The sequence below is a fragment of the Gracilinanus agilis genome, chromosome 4 (assembly GCF_016433145.1).
Source record: "Gracilinanus agilis isolate LMUSP501 chromosome 4, AgileGrace, whole genome shotgun sequence".
Lineage (NCBI taxonomy): Eukaryota > Metazoa > Chordata > Mammalia > Didelphimorphia > Didelphidae > Gracilinanus > Gracilinanus agilis.
The window spans coordinates 426,363,627-426,378,173 of record NC_058133.1 but is presented as its reverse complement, the minus strand read 5'-3'; the positions used below and the strand labels follow the sequence as shown (position 1 = coordinate 426,378,173).

At 33.6% G+C, this 14,547-nt stretch overlaps 1 protein-coding gene across 1 annotated transcript in view; it reads left to right on the top strand.

Annotated features, from left to right (window-relative positions):
• Positions 1–14,547, top strand: part of PRKN (parkin RBR E3 ubiquitin protein ligase) — a 1,541,099-nt gene that overhangs the window by 562,675 nt on the left and 963,877 nt on the right. The window lies entirely within an intron of this gene.

Sequence of the window (14,547 nt, the reverse complement as noted above, 5' to 3'; positions counted from 1 at the left end):
CATAGGTTCAGTCTCTAATCCTATCTTCCTTTTAAGTATAGAACATATTTTTAAATTATTCTTTTTCAATAAGTGATCCTTTATTTTCTCTTTCTGTTGTATATCCCTTGCTTCAGTGGATAGAGCAGTATGCCTGGAATCAGGAAGACCTGAGTCCAAATCCGCCCCTATATACTTAATAACTGTGTGACCCTGAGCAAGTTAATTCACCTCTATCTGCCTCAGATTCCTTAACTGTAAAATAGGATAATTACCTCACAAGGCTTTTGTGAGGGTCAAATGATAAAATACTTGTAAAAAAGGCATTTAGTGCAGCTCTTGACATGTAATGGGTAATATGTAAATGTTTATGCCCTTCCCTTCTTCTTTTTTCTCCCCCATTTGAACAAAAGAAAGATGAAATCCTCACAAAAAATATTTTTAATCAAGAAAAGCAATTTTTCCTGTTGTGTCTTACCCAAAAAATATGTTTTTTTCTGCATCTTCATCACATTAGGAAAGTTATTTCTTGAAAAGTTTTTGAATTCTAAAAATAATTTCAGAATAATTTGGTCCATAAGTTTATCAGAACAAGCATCATTGTGACTAGTGTTTTATTACATTGTTTATGTTTTCTGATATTTTATTTTATTTTTTACCCAGAATAGCTTGAGGCCATAACAATATGATGGCATGGCATTTCCTCTGTTTTGGCAGTAGAGATGTCAGTACTACTGAAATAGAGATACTGCTCTGATGCCAATACAAATGTCATTGTTAGTTCACAAACTGTCACAACCAGCTGGCAGTTAATAGTCTCTCTAAAACACATTATCAGTCACTAGCAACAGGTATAATATTTGGACTTAAGATATTAGACTTGAGTACTCCCTGAAGTTGGCTGGATTGCCACAGGAGATAATAAGAAAGCAAAAATTTATGGTAAAATTATAATTCAATCAAATATAAAATTGGAAGCCATGAAGGGATTTTTTAAAAATGCAAACATCATTATACCCAGGTAGCAGAGAAATCCAGGGAAGAATAATGATTTGTGTGTTGCCCACAAATTTTGAAGTATGCTTCAAATAGTTTTTAATAAATATCATTTCCCTATCTAGTAAATGTAAATGAGAAGTAAATTTTAGGCATGAATATAATTATTGTTATGTATCTCTTTTCCAGCAATGCTTATTTCCCTGAGATTAATCTGTGCCATTACCAGGGCCCAGTTGGAGTCTTCCTTCTTTACTTGAGTTGCAAAAAAAAAAAAAGACTTTAAGTACTTAAAAGGAGGAATTCACAAATAAGTAGTGTTGTTCACATACAAAAGAAAGAGGCATTAAGTTTATTCTACTTAACTTTTCCTTGAACAATTAAAGAAACATGAATAAGTGGAGGTGGGGGAGACTAGAGGTTTTTTTAAAAAATATATTTAAAAAATTATAACTCATATTTTATACATTAATAGTCATTGTTTCCCTTTTTCCCTATTCGCTCAGATACTTGAAAAAATGATGTAAGAGAGATTTGATTATTGAATTTCATTATTCTGGGTCTAATAACTTATCTTTCTCCATCTATAGATTACACTAGGGCTATAATCTTTTTCTATTGTTCTGTACTTCTAGGGAAATGGAGTGTATGTTCTTTAGCTTTGTCACTACATTTTCCCTTTTTGGGAAGAAGTATTCCCTTTTAAGAAATAATGCACAAACCCACTTGAGAATAGCGTTTTATTAGAAGATCTTGGGGTATTCCTTCCATACCCACTTTCTGTGTTTGCTCTGTAAATAGCAACTAACTCAATATTTCCATTACTTCTCTAAAAAGACTGTCATTAGATTGTCCAATTACTTTACTAACCATCCATGTAACTTCACTATTGTTCACCTTGTTCACCATTCCTCTCAATAATTTTGGTCTCTTATTAGAATGTAAAATTATTAAAAGCAGAGAGTGTTTCTCTTTAATTTTTGTATTCCCAGTTTAACATAATGCTTACTTAGTAAATGTAAGGATAACCTTTAAGGATAACCTTCAAGACAGAGACAAATAATGCAAACCTAAGTCTTCCTACTGGATATCCCACCTATCACTAAATGGGGAGGAGGTTGCAGAATTAAGTCTGATGATTTCAGCTTATTGAAATATGGTGGTACCTACCAGTCAGAAAGAATCTTTGAAGTTTGAATGGAGTAGTGAGAGATTGAATGACTTTAGGAAAATGATTCTCATAGGATGGGATGAAAGTTAAATGATTATTATTTTATTTAATGAAGCCAGCTATTAAGTGAACTATTACCCAAGCTCTGGACTCCAGCCCCATTTTGATTTTGAAATATTCCTTATTCAAGCATCTTATATATTGAGACATCAAAATGACTTGAGGGAAGAAACATCCTAGGGCATGAGGGAGTCCTGTGTGTTTATATATTTATTTCTCAAGCAAAACAATGCTTGAATTTAGAATAATTATAAATCCATAAAAAATGTTTCTAGCAAGCTTCTGCCCACAATGCAGAGTACAGAATTATTTTCTGAATTTCTAACTCTTTATCTATGATCCTGTGATAGAAATGCTGGAAAATGAATTCACAACAGAAAAAGCTATCCAATGCCATAGAAGGAATTGATGGAGTCCGGATGCAGACTAAAGCTGCCATTTTTTACTTTATTTCCTTCATGAGTTTTTTTTTTATTGTATAAGTGATATGTGTCTTCTTTCATAACATGATGAATATGAAATATATATTGATTGATAGCACATGTATAAACTATAATATATTTACTGCCATCATGGGGAGGGAGGAGGAGTGGGAGTAAGAGAGAGAATATGGATTACAAAATGTGTCAGAAAACAATTATAAAAAATTGTAATTTCATGTTAAAAATAAAATAAATGCATAAAAAGAAAATTTTGGAAAATATGATCCAAAAATAAGATAGAAAAGAAGCCAAAGTCTTGTAGACTACTTAGAAACTTTTGCTCGAATATTAAGAATACTTTATTCTAGACAATAGTAAAAGGCATACAAGAAGGTAAGCCAAAAATAATGGCATAGTTAAAAAAAAAAAAAAAGAAAATTTCCACCAGGAAACAATTGATTGCTGTTATGGGAGCCATTGCTGAATGAGCTTTCTGTCTAGAGTCAGACCATGGACAAATATCAAACTCAGTACCTACTCTGATGAGAGGATTAAGATGAAAAAGACAGAGCAAGCAATTTTAATGGCTTGAATCTGACCTATTAAAACAAGCTATTATAATCAAACAAAGGAACAAGAAAAAGGAAAAGACATTGAAATACATATAATTTCACACAGATTTTTAAATTATACAATACAGATACACAAGGCTAAATCTACAATATTTTCAGATTTATAAAAAAGCATGGAAAACAATAAGATGAAAAAAATGGACTAAATCTACTTATAGTTTTATTTGAGTTCAAGTGATTCCTTTTAGTCTACAAAATCCCATCACTATACACCTATGTGTCTGTAGATACACATGCATATGTAACTTTATGTTTAGGTTTGAAATATTTGTGTATTTTGTGAATTTATATGTTTTATATATATATACATATATATAAATTTTTATATATGTGGAGTAAAAAGGAAAGTAATTTCATTGATAGTGAGACAACATAAATCATATTTTCTTGCATGAATTAAATTTAACTTAACATGCCTTTTTCTATGCCATGAAGCTTCAGCTTTTAGTATGAATCTAAATACTTCATTGTATATTTAACATTATAGTATAGTGAACAGAAGCTATATGCTTTATACATATGTATATATAATTTTACATAGCTCTCTATATAAATATGCATAAATACACATGCATTAAAATCTTTGCTACATATATTTAAAAATCTTATCTACTGAGATTATAAGTATTGAAATTTGAAAGCAACTTCCTTCTGGTCATTAAATGTTTGCTTTTAAAGTCTTATCCTTTTGGGGATCTTTTCAGAAGTGAATTTTAATCATGCTGCCTCCTTTCCCTTTTTATTTCCTTTCTTCTTATATTATATTGTCTGTTGTATAGATTTAACAAGTGAAAATATTTTCCCTTGATGAAAACAAAAAAGTTTCATGATTCTTCAAAGAATGAAATAAAATTATTTTAGATTTTGAATAGCTGTTTTTAACAATTTTTTCTTGATTTATTGTGGTAGTACCTACGGATACCCCACAACTCAGAGAATAGAACTCTCAGACAAAGCTCTCCAAGATTCATGATATTCTGTAGATCCTTCTCCATTCAGCTATAATTCACTATCCCTTATTAGTTTGTTTAATTATCCAAGCAGTCAGAGGACATAATTGGTTCAATGTAAATAGTATAGTGAGATATATGACAATAAAACATATTCCCCATAAACCGAGGGCATATTCTCCCCCAAATAGGCACAAAATCCATAGGAAGAAGAGACACATCTAGGGAACATATACAGCTTTTACACATGTGCTTAGAAACATATATGGCCAGACAATGGGTATGGAGGGATACGCATAGAGAACACATTACCAGACATGCATTGAGTGACCTTCAGGGCTGTCGCTGTTTTCTGGGGATGTCTTAGAATGCCTGGAACCCAATGGTTTCTGTTGGCCATTTAGTCTCTGCTGGGCATTGTTCCACTCACCCCACGGTCATTTCTGGCTGCTGCCAAGTATCACCTCACTGAGTGTTTTGTAATAGAATTGTTCTTTGCTTCCATTTTCTGGAGACACCTGACTGAAATGATTACTTTGCTTTATGGAAGGATCTATGCTTCTAGCATGCTCCCTGAAATGAATTAATAGACTTTGGGGGGGCTTTTTGAACTCTAGATTAAGAACCCTTGCACTAGAAGAAATCTTTTGCATGATATACAGTCATTTTTCCATTCAGAAATGTAAAGAATAGAACCTCATATAAGACAGATTAGTATGAGAGAGAGTGTAGGTACCGTCCAACTCTTAGAGACAAACTGGACATGAGGAAATATATACTAAAAAAAAGTCTATTAGATTTGGCAGCTGGTTATTGACAACCCTTAGGAGAGTAATTTCAGTATAATGATGGCAGAAGGCAGATAACAAGGGACTGAAAAGAGACAAGATGATGAGTATGTGTCAGCAATCATTTGTAGGCAGCTTTTAAAGAAGTTTAGCAAATTGTAGAAAGGAGAGGGATATAGTAGAGGGATCAAAGGAACTTTTTTTTTGGAAGGACAGTTTCTTTACAAGTAGGGGTAAGAGTGAGAATGAAAACACATGGAAAAAGTGATGAAGCTATTACTGCAACAAGGCTTTGGAGGGGTTTGCAGGGAGTGTACCAAGGGTGAAAGTAGAGGAATTTTTATCTACATCAGGAATAGGGAAACTTTAGCCTCTTTAATAGAAAGAAAGAGAGAGAAGATATTGCTTCTAAGAATTTTGAAGTGCTAGAGCAGGAAAAACAAGGAAACAAATCCAGGGAAACTCTGGCTTTTCAATTAATTCCCATCCCATGCAACATTTAAAATTTTTTTTTATTATATGAAGCTACATTTTAAATGTTTCCTTACATTTTCTAATTCATGTTCTCTCCCTCACTTCTACTCCTCCCTCCTCTCTCAAGATGGCAGGTAATATGATATTACACATATATATCATACAATATATGTTTACATGTTCATCATGTTATGAAAGAAAACCTGTATCACTTATACTAGAGAAAAATCCATGGAGAAAATAAAGTGAAGAGTGGCATGTTTCAAGCTGCATTCAGATTCCATCAGTTCCTTCTATGGCAGTGGATAGTCTTTTTCCTAATGAGTTCCTTGGGATTGTTCTAGATCTTCACACTGTTGGCATACCCAGTGATGCCATTTTTAGCTGACCATCATATATTATTGCCATTACTGTGTATAACATTCTCCTGGCTCTGCTCACTTCAATTTGTATCACTTCCTAAAAGTCTTTCTAGACCCAACATTTATTTATGAAGGAAAAGAGCCAGTGCTAATTACTGGGATGGAAAATAGAAAACATGGAGCAGAAATTCTCTTGCGGGGACATAACATATAAACAGGATGTCTGTCAATCTGTCCTATCTAACTATCTATATGTGTCTGTGTCTGTCTGTCTATCTATCCATCTTCCTTTCTCTCTGTCTGTCTGTCTTTCTGCTCATCTACCTTTTATCATAACTGTAGGAGGAAGGAAAGGATAATCAGCTTAGGAAATCATAGTAGGCTGTTGATAGAAACAGTGGCACATGCACTAAGAAATCCTTGAGGGGGTTTAGGGATTTCAAGAGGCATAGAAGAAGAAAGAGAACTTCTAGACACTGGAGGACAGGTTTTGCAAAGGTGTGGAGACATATATGCCTAGTTTTCAGAGCAATATGTAGGCTAATCTTGCTAGAGCAAAAAGCCTGTCAAGGGTAGTAATATTTAGCAATGCTCAAAAAAGATATACTGAAACAAGACTGTGAAAGACTTTAAATACTGTACTTTCATAATGGATTATTTTCCACTGCAGAAATAATAAAATAATTGACACTTTGGAATTATATAAATATGAATTTTATATTCAAATGTAATACAATCAAGTTCTCTCAAATTGTGATAAATTACTTAGTTATTAATTTTTGTCTAATAAAAGAAATGTTTCAGTTCATACTATACAGAAATTATTCATCTCACATTAATGTCTATTAGGCTCAATATATAAAATGATCTAGTTTGTTGAAGCAAAAATAGTTCCTCACAGTCCGTATCACTCATTTCAAATTACTGGTTGACATTTAGTTGAAATAAAATAAATAAGAAATAAGAATCTCTCAGACTAAATAGCTTGGATTTATGGAGTATTTATGGAGTATTGAAATCATGTTTTTGTTTTGAAGAAAATCATTTTCTAGGGGATAGCTGGGTGGCTCAGTGGATTGAGAGCCAGGCCAAGAGACAGGATATCCTAGGTTCAAATCTGACCTCAGATACTTCCTAACTGTATCACCCTGGGCAAGTCATTTAACCCCTGTTGCCTAGTCCTTACCACTCTTCTGCCTTGGAGCCAATACACGGTATTGACTCCAAGATGGAAGGTAAGGGTTTAAAAAATAAAAATAATAAAAATAAATAAAAGTATGTGAGGTTTGACCATATTGACAACCTCATTTTATGGGAAAAATAAATTTTTGATTTGTTCAAGCTCATGCAAAATAAGAATTTAGAGTTTTTCAGTGTAGATCCTTTATATTCCTATGTTGTAGTTTTTTTGTTTTGTTTTCTAGCCTTCTGAGAATAGAGTTTTTCTTTTAGCCAAAGGCTGACCTAAAGACCTAAAGATAGTTCTTTAACCATCATTTCAGACAGCATCAGGTTTTATGCCAATAACCAGTCAGCTTGTGACAGAACTATTTTAATTCGCAATGCGTGGAGGGCATATTGGTCCCATGTTGTTTCTTTTTGTCAGCTATACCCATATAAACAGATAATAATTAACATCAGTAGAAATGTCTTCAAATACAGTCAGGTGTGTGAACCATCCCCCAAAACTCCCAACATCAATTCACTTCAATAAATATGTATTAATTACTAGCTATGTGTAAAACACTTGCCTGGACTGTTTTGTTATTCTGGTAGGCAAAAAGTAATTGCTTCCTTTGGGTAGGAGTGGTGTGACATCAGGTTGTATAGGATAGAAAATGAATAAATAGAATAAAGGAGTGAATGGCAAAGAGATCCACAACTTACTCCTTTAAGTTTTATCCTATGTTTGAAGTGGAAGGAAAATTTGCAGGTTTTGTTATTCACTCCTTTCAGCTGTGTCTGACTCTTTGTGATCCCATTTGGGGTTTTCTTGGCAAAGATTCTGGAATGGTTTGCCATTTCCTTCTCTACTTTGTTTTACTTATGAAGCAACTGAGGCAAACAAAGGTAAGTGACTTGCCTAGGTGACACAGGTAGTAAGTGTCTGAGGGCAGATTTGTGTTCAGGAAGATGACTCTTCTTGATTTCAGGTCTGGCACTCTATCCAAATAAATTCAAATAAATTGAGTCCCTTCTTTCTCCCTCCTTCTCTGTCTCTTTCTCTCTTTAAATACTAAAATACCCAATTATACGAAAATTTCAAAGTTAAACCACAGTCATGATTACTGATTAAATCTGAATCCTGACTATGACATAAAATTTAAGCAACCAAGTGAAGCTATTGAAGGAGTGGTGAAGGGGGTGAGATTGGGTCCAAGTGGGTGATTTCATTACTCTAGCTAGACCAGAAGCATCAATCATGAAGCCTGGCTACTTGCTGCTCACGACTCCTGATCACCTGAACTAGATTGAAATATTTAACAAAATAAATAAAAATATAATAGAAATATTTAAAAAGTACAAGTATAAATGGAAACAGATAATATTAATATGTGGTTTTCTAAGTCATTATGCTTCCCACAGGGATGCTTATTATGTTTTAGGGTCCCATGTTTTTCTTTGGGTTTGACACTTCTGAACTGTACAACTCTTGGTAAGAAAATTCCTTTGACCAATGCAGTTTAGCAACTATTCTGCTTACATATGTCTTAGAGAATTTCATGAGGCACTAAAAGATTAATTAAATGATATGCCCAGGGTTATGCATCCAATGTAAATTAAAAGTGATCCTTGAATGCTACTCTTTTAAATAGGGCATGTATAATATAGAAAGAGCTCAAAGAATATACCCTATGACCCCCTGCCCTTACGAACAGAACTGTACCCTATAAAAAAATAAATCCATAAAAATTTTCAAAGAAATATTTTTCATTATAATTGATAACCCATTTTTTCAGTAAGTGAATACATTGTGGCTTATGTGAATAATTAATATTATTGACCCCTAATTAATATTATTGACCCCATAAGAAATGATAGATATAAAATTATTAGCAAAATTAATGAGAAAACATATGATGGAATAGGTAAAGAAAGCCACATCAGAATATTAATGTAGATACTAGGCATGACTGTGGTTAAAAAAAAACAGTGAAAAATTTTTTAATTTTATATATATATATATATGTAAAGGCCCAGAAGGATTTATGGAATAGAACAGGATATTATTATCTCATTAGAAGCACATTTTAAAAAAACAACTCATGAATAATGGAATTTACAGTTTTAGGTACAATCAGTTTTATTTCTGTATTTTAATTTTTGTTGATGGTTATAATTAAAAAATTAAAGCATAAAGCAAAAATGGATATTGACTATTTCCAATGTGAAAGTAATTTCTGAATTACCTGTTAACAAACTTCAAATCAAGTTTCCTTTATGTGATACGACTCTTGGCCCAGTAATAGTGTGAACTGAAACATATGGATAGTTCCTGCTGAGGTAGTAACAAAAAGTATTTGGTGAAATAATAATTTTTGTTTATATGTAGTTTTATATAATAATTTTATTTCAGCTTAATGTGCATAATTACTAGATTTTTAAAAGACATAGGAGTCTATATGTTCTTGCAGAAATGTATATTCTTAATAGGAAGTAATATCCTTAAGGTCAGATTTTTTTTCTCAGAGTTTAATGCTAGTGAGCACTTAAAAATGTTCTGTGTCAACTAAATTTTTTCATGAATAGATTCAGGGAAACATAAATGGTGCATTGTGAAAAAATATATCATAATTTGTACCTCATTTCATTATAGTAAAGGAAGCCTTACAAAACTGTACAGGCAACAAGTTTAAATCACTTCAGTCTCTCTACAAGCTACTTATTGACTTGATTGACTTGATCACTCTAGAGCAGTGATTCTAAAAATGGGTGCCACTGCCCCCTGGTGGGTGCTGCAGCAATCCAGGAAAGTGGTGATGGCCACAGGTGCATTTACCTTTCCTATTAGTTGCTATTAAAATTAAAAAAAAAATAATTTCCAGGGGGCTAAGTAATATTTTTTTCTGGAAAGGGGGCGGTAGGCCAAAAAAGTTTGGGAACCACTGGTCTAGAGTGATATCAGCTAGTCATGTCAGCAATCTCTAAAGCCATATTAATAAAATAGACAAAGATCATCAAGGAAACTCATTGATTTAGCAACAAAGAAAATTTAGTGTTTAGTTACTAAAATTTTGTAATATAAAATATGAAATCAGAAATGACCATTTATTAGAGAGAATAGCATTAAGAGGCAAAGAATGGTATAGCAGGAGATTGCAAATGCAATCAGTGCAAAAAAGAGACATTTTGAGAATAGAAGCAAAGAAGGAATAAGTAGGATCTTTCATTGGGAGAGTAGATAGGGAGCAAAATGGGAATTTCAGGGCTTAACTGTTAAAGGAGAGTATGTAATATCCTCAGCGTAGATACATAGGAGCCTAATGGAGTGAGAAGAATAGACACAAATATAAGTGTAATGGGGCAAGAGAAAAGCCAGGCATATCATATTGGAAGGGGGAAAAAGAGATCTTGTTCCTTCAAACAAGTGATAAATGATCCTAGGAGAGGAATACTTCATCATACCTTGATGGTGGTCATTAAGAAACCATCATCTCTCTTAATCAGGTCACTCTAGCTCTCAGAAATTTATCAATAACCATAACAGAAGTAGAAGCTATTTTTATTTGGAGGGGAGAGAAGATATTTCCTAAGAGAGTGTGATTCTGATATACCAAACTTGAAAACTATCATGGGAAAATTCATTTGTGAACACAATCAGAGAATCTAAACTTTATGTGAAAGAAAATAAAAGCAAAACCAATTTTGGCAGAGTCCAGTTGGACCAGTTCTTTCCACCAAAGATAGATTACTAATTTTTTTTTTCTTTTCAAGACTTATAAATGCACAAAATCCAAGTGTTCCAATCCTAAAGAGTGATATTTGCATGACCTCCAAATGAGAAGCTAGGTGTTAGTTGTTCACCATGTGACACTGATGGCCAAGATTCCCTTAGTCCTGACCTATGAATCAGTCAAATAACACATATTTATTAAGTGATAATCATATTCCAGGCACTATGGTTGCAAAATAAACTAAACAAACAAAAAATAACCTCTTTATCCTTGAGATGCTTCCATTCTAAGAAGGAGGACAATTGTAAATGATTAGTATGTAGAGTAGAAGGAAGGTATTCTCAAACAGAAGGCACAAACAGCTGAAGAGACAAGGAACAGCTTCCTTCTGCAGAAAATGAAATTTTAGCCAAGTCTTGAAGAAACGAGGCATTTCAGGAGGTCATTTGCAACATTCTTGACCAAAAATAATTTTAGAATTAAATAGTCTTATTTCAGACTTTAATTTTAAGCACATATCTGATTATTAATAGAAATTTAGCTATCTGCATAGGCAAGAAGTCAAGCTAGTTAAGAGATAAAATGCCTTCTCTTTCTCCTTGGGCCACCCTTACTCTTCCAGAGTAAGTATACTTGCCTCAAACTCATAGAATATTTGAATGAACTTTTCCTAAGTAAGTTCAATAAAAATTCAGCTCTATAAACATTTATTGACATAAATAAATTCTTTGAAGTTCTTTCACATAAAAGGCCCATAACCATATTATTTGTTATGTGCTTGCTACCAAAGGCAGTTTCCCAAAGGCAAAACTGATGGACAGCCCATGTGTTCTAATACTGTCATCTATACAATATTAGGTGAATAGGAGGAGGGCACACAGCACTGTGGGGATCCCTTCCTAACCACCACCCCCAATATCCTCTGATACCTATGGCGACCATGAGGCCATACACAAGAGTCAACAAGAATGGACCAGCAAAGATGGGTTGTGATTTACATCATTGGAGCAAATATCCACATTGATTAGATCACAGATTCTTTGGATCAATGAGTATGAAAATATTTGCTACCAGAGAATATGAAATGGTAATCATATAGTTTTATAATGTTTTATAGTTTCTGAAGAATTTTCTGCAAATGCCACAGCCACAGAACCAGAACCAGAAAAGAAATGTCTTACCACTAAAGTCCTTGGCACCAGCAAATGTTTCAAAATCAGAAAGTGTTAAGATTTTATCAGTGGAAATGACATTAAGAAGGGGGATTAACACTGATTTGTTGCTGTACTCAAAGCACCATGAGATTTTTCCATCTGACTTATAGCTGAAATCTTTTAAATGTCCTGTCACTGCCATTTTAATGTGAGTTCTTTGAGAACAGGGACTGTCTTGCTTTTCTTTTTATATTCTCAGCACTGAGGCTAGTTAACTTTTAAGTAATGAATAAATACTTCATTCGTTCATTCCTTTACTTCTCCCACAAGTGATCTGTGAGTTGGAATTTCAAGAAGTATTGTTCTCAGTTTATAGATGAGGAAATTAAGACTTAAGGGGATTAGTGAAATTTATTTCTGCTATAATTCCACATCAGATTATTGAAGGAATTTCTGTGTATGAATACTTAAGGAAGGGAAGAGATAATTAATATGTCAGCCTCAGTTTTTTTCAGAGCAAGCCTTCTATTTTTAAACCTATATCTAATATCTTAAAATCAATACTATATATCAGTGCCAAGGCAGAAGACTGGTAAGGGCTAAACAACTGGAGTTAAATGACTTGCTCAGGATCACACAGCTAGGAAGTGCCTGAGGTCAAATTTGAACCCAGGATCTCCCATCTCCAGGCCTGATTCTCTATCTACTGAACCAGCTAGTTGCCACAAGCCTTATTTTAAAAATAAGAATACTAGATGACAATATATTAGAGAAAGAGAATGGACAGTTGGGGGAATTCTTGTCTGGTCAGTGTAGAAATGCTCACTCAAAACTGGGCCCTAATTGATATAAAGTTTGGAGAAAGGCCATTTGGAAAGAATTTCTAATCATTTGGCCAGATTGGAGATCAAATATCATAGCTCTAGCAATTCAAGCAGTTTGAGAGGTCATTTAGTTCAACCTTTCTATTTTATAAATAAAGAAACTGAGGCATAGAGAAACTAAATTTTAAAGTTCACATAGCTAGAAAGTGGCAGAGGTGAGATTTAAACACAGGCTCTGTGACTACAAGTTCAATGCTATTTATACTGTACCATACCAAAAAAAAAAAAAAAAGAGTAGATAAATGCAAGGAAGATGGCTCAGAAACCTTAATAGCATAGTTACTAGAGAAAATCATTGGCATTTACTTCATTATTTACTGTGTAAAATTCTATACAAAGAAGGTAAAATTTCCTCTAGCATTTCTCATTTATAAAATAAGTGGCATTAAAATAATTTTTGAACAAAGTGAAAAATTCCAATAAAAATATTTGATGAAGCCTTATTTTTATGTAAGACAGCTATACTTGGAGATGTGAGGACATAAATATAAGTAAACTCAAGAATCTGTGGTCTATTCGAGGAGGTGCCATGTATATAATTAAAACAAGACCAGAAAAAAAGTGCCTAGTAAAGGTCCAAAAACTTAGAGGGGTTTGTCCGGGTCCAGCCGGACACAACCGAGGTGTCTGGGGAAACGGCAACCTAAAAACCCATAGGGGAAGAAGAGGGGAGACCTCGCGTGCAAGACAGAGTCCTTTAGATGGATACAAGGCTCGTTTATTGCAGATCTATGACAAGAATATATAGGCTGAGGGCAGAAGGGGGTCGGCAGATACTAAGGGGGAAAGGAACGCGGAAAGGGAGCATAGAAAATCTCTGGTGGAGTCTTACTGTCTCCAAGCATGGCTGGGCCTATGATCAATATCTTATCTTAGAAGAGTGAAGGATATCTATTCTTAGAAGAGTGACTATCTTATCTTAAAGTCTTGGTCCCTAACAGGGGTTCAGAATAAGGAATAATCATTTGTGCTTAGAGAGGAGCAGGGAAGGTTATGTTCTAGCCAAATCATCCTAAAATTGACAGCTCACCACTGTCTCTATGCCTTTTCACAATTAATTCTTCTCATGGCAGAAATATATTCCCTTATCACATTTGATTCTTAATACTTCCAGCTTCCTTAAGAGCTCAGTTCCTATATTAGACCTTTTTCTGACACCCCCTACATTCATTACAACCCCTTCCTCTTGAAATTGCTTTATTTTCTTTCATGGATATTATATATCCATCCCTTCTCACTTATCAAGTAGAATATAAGCTCCTGGAGGGTAAAAAAATTGGAGATCCAAAATAATCCATTTCTATATGTGTATTCTTATTTAAATTTATTTTAAATTTAAATCAATAAATTTATGTTGACAACCTGAATTGAAGGCTTTATGGAGGAGACAACATTTGAGTTGAAGTTTGAAAGATGAATGGGATATTAGAGTCTGGAAGAAAAAAGGGCATTACAGATAGAGAAGAATCATATGAACAAAAGCATAGAGACTGAAAAGTATACTCTAGTTATATTTCATCTTTTGTTTCACTATTGGGAGTATTACTGGTATAGATAGAGTAAGAAGTGTAAAGAGTGAATTACAAGAAGTATAGTTTTCTAAAATTTAGAGCATCCTTTTTTCCCCCATTTCTTTCTTGATTTTTGCTTCTCAGTCCTCACCTACACACTACTGTTATCTCTACTAATTATAAAGGAAGGTAAATGAAAGCTGGAGTTGTTTGGGTTCTTGAAACTGAAAAGACAACATACAAATGAGGTTTTAGAGGCAGATCAAAGT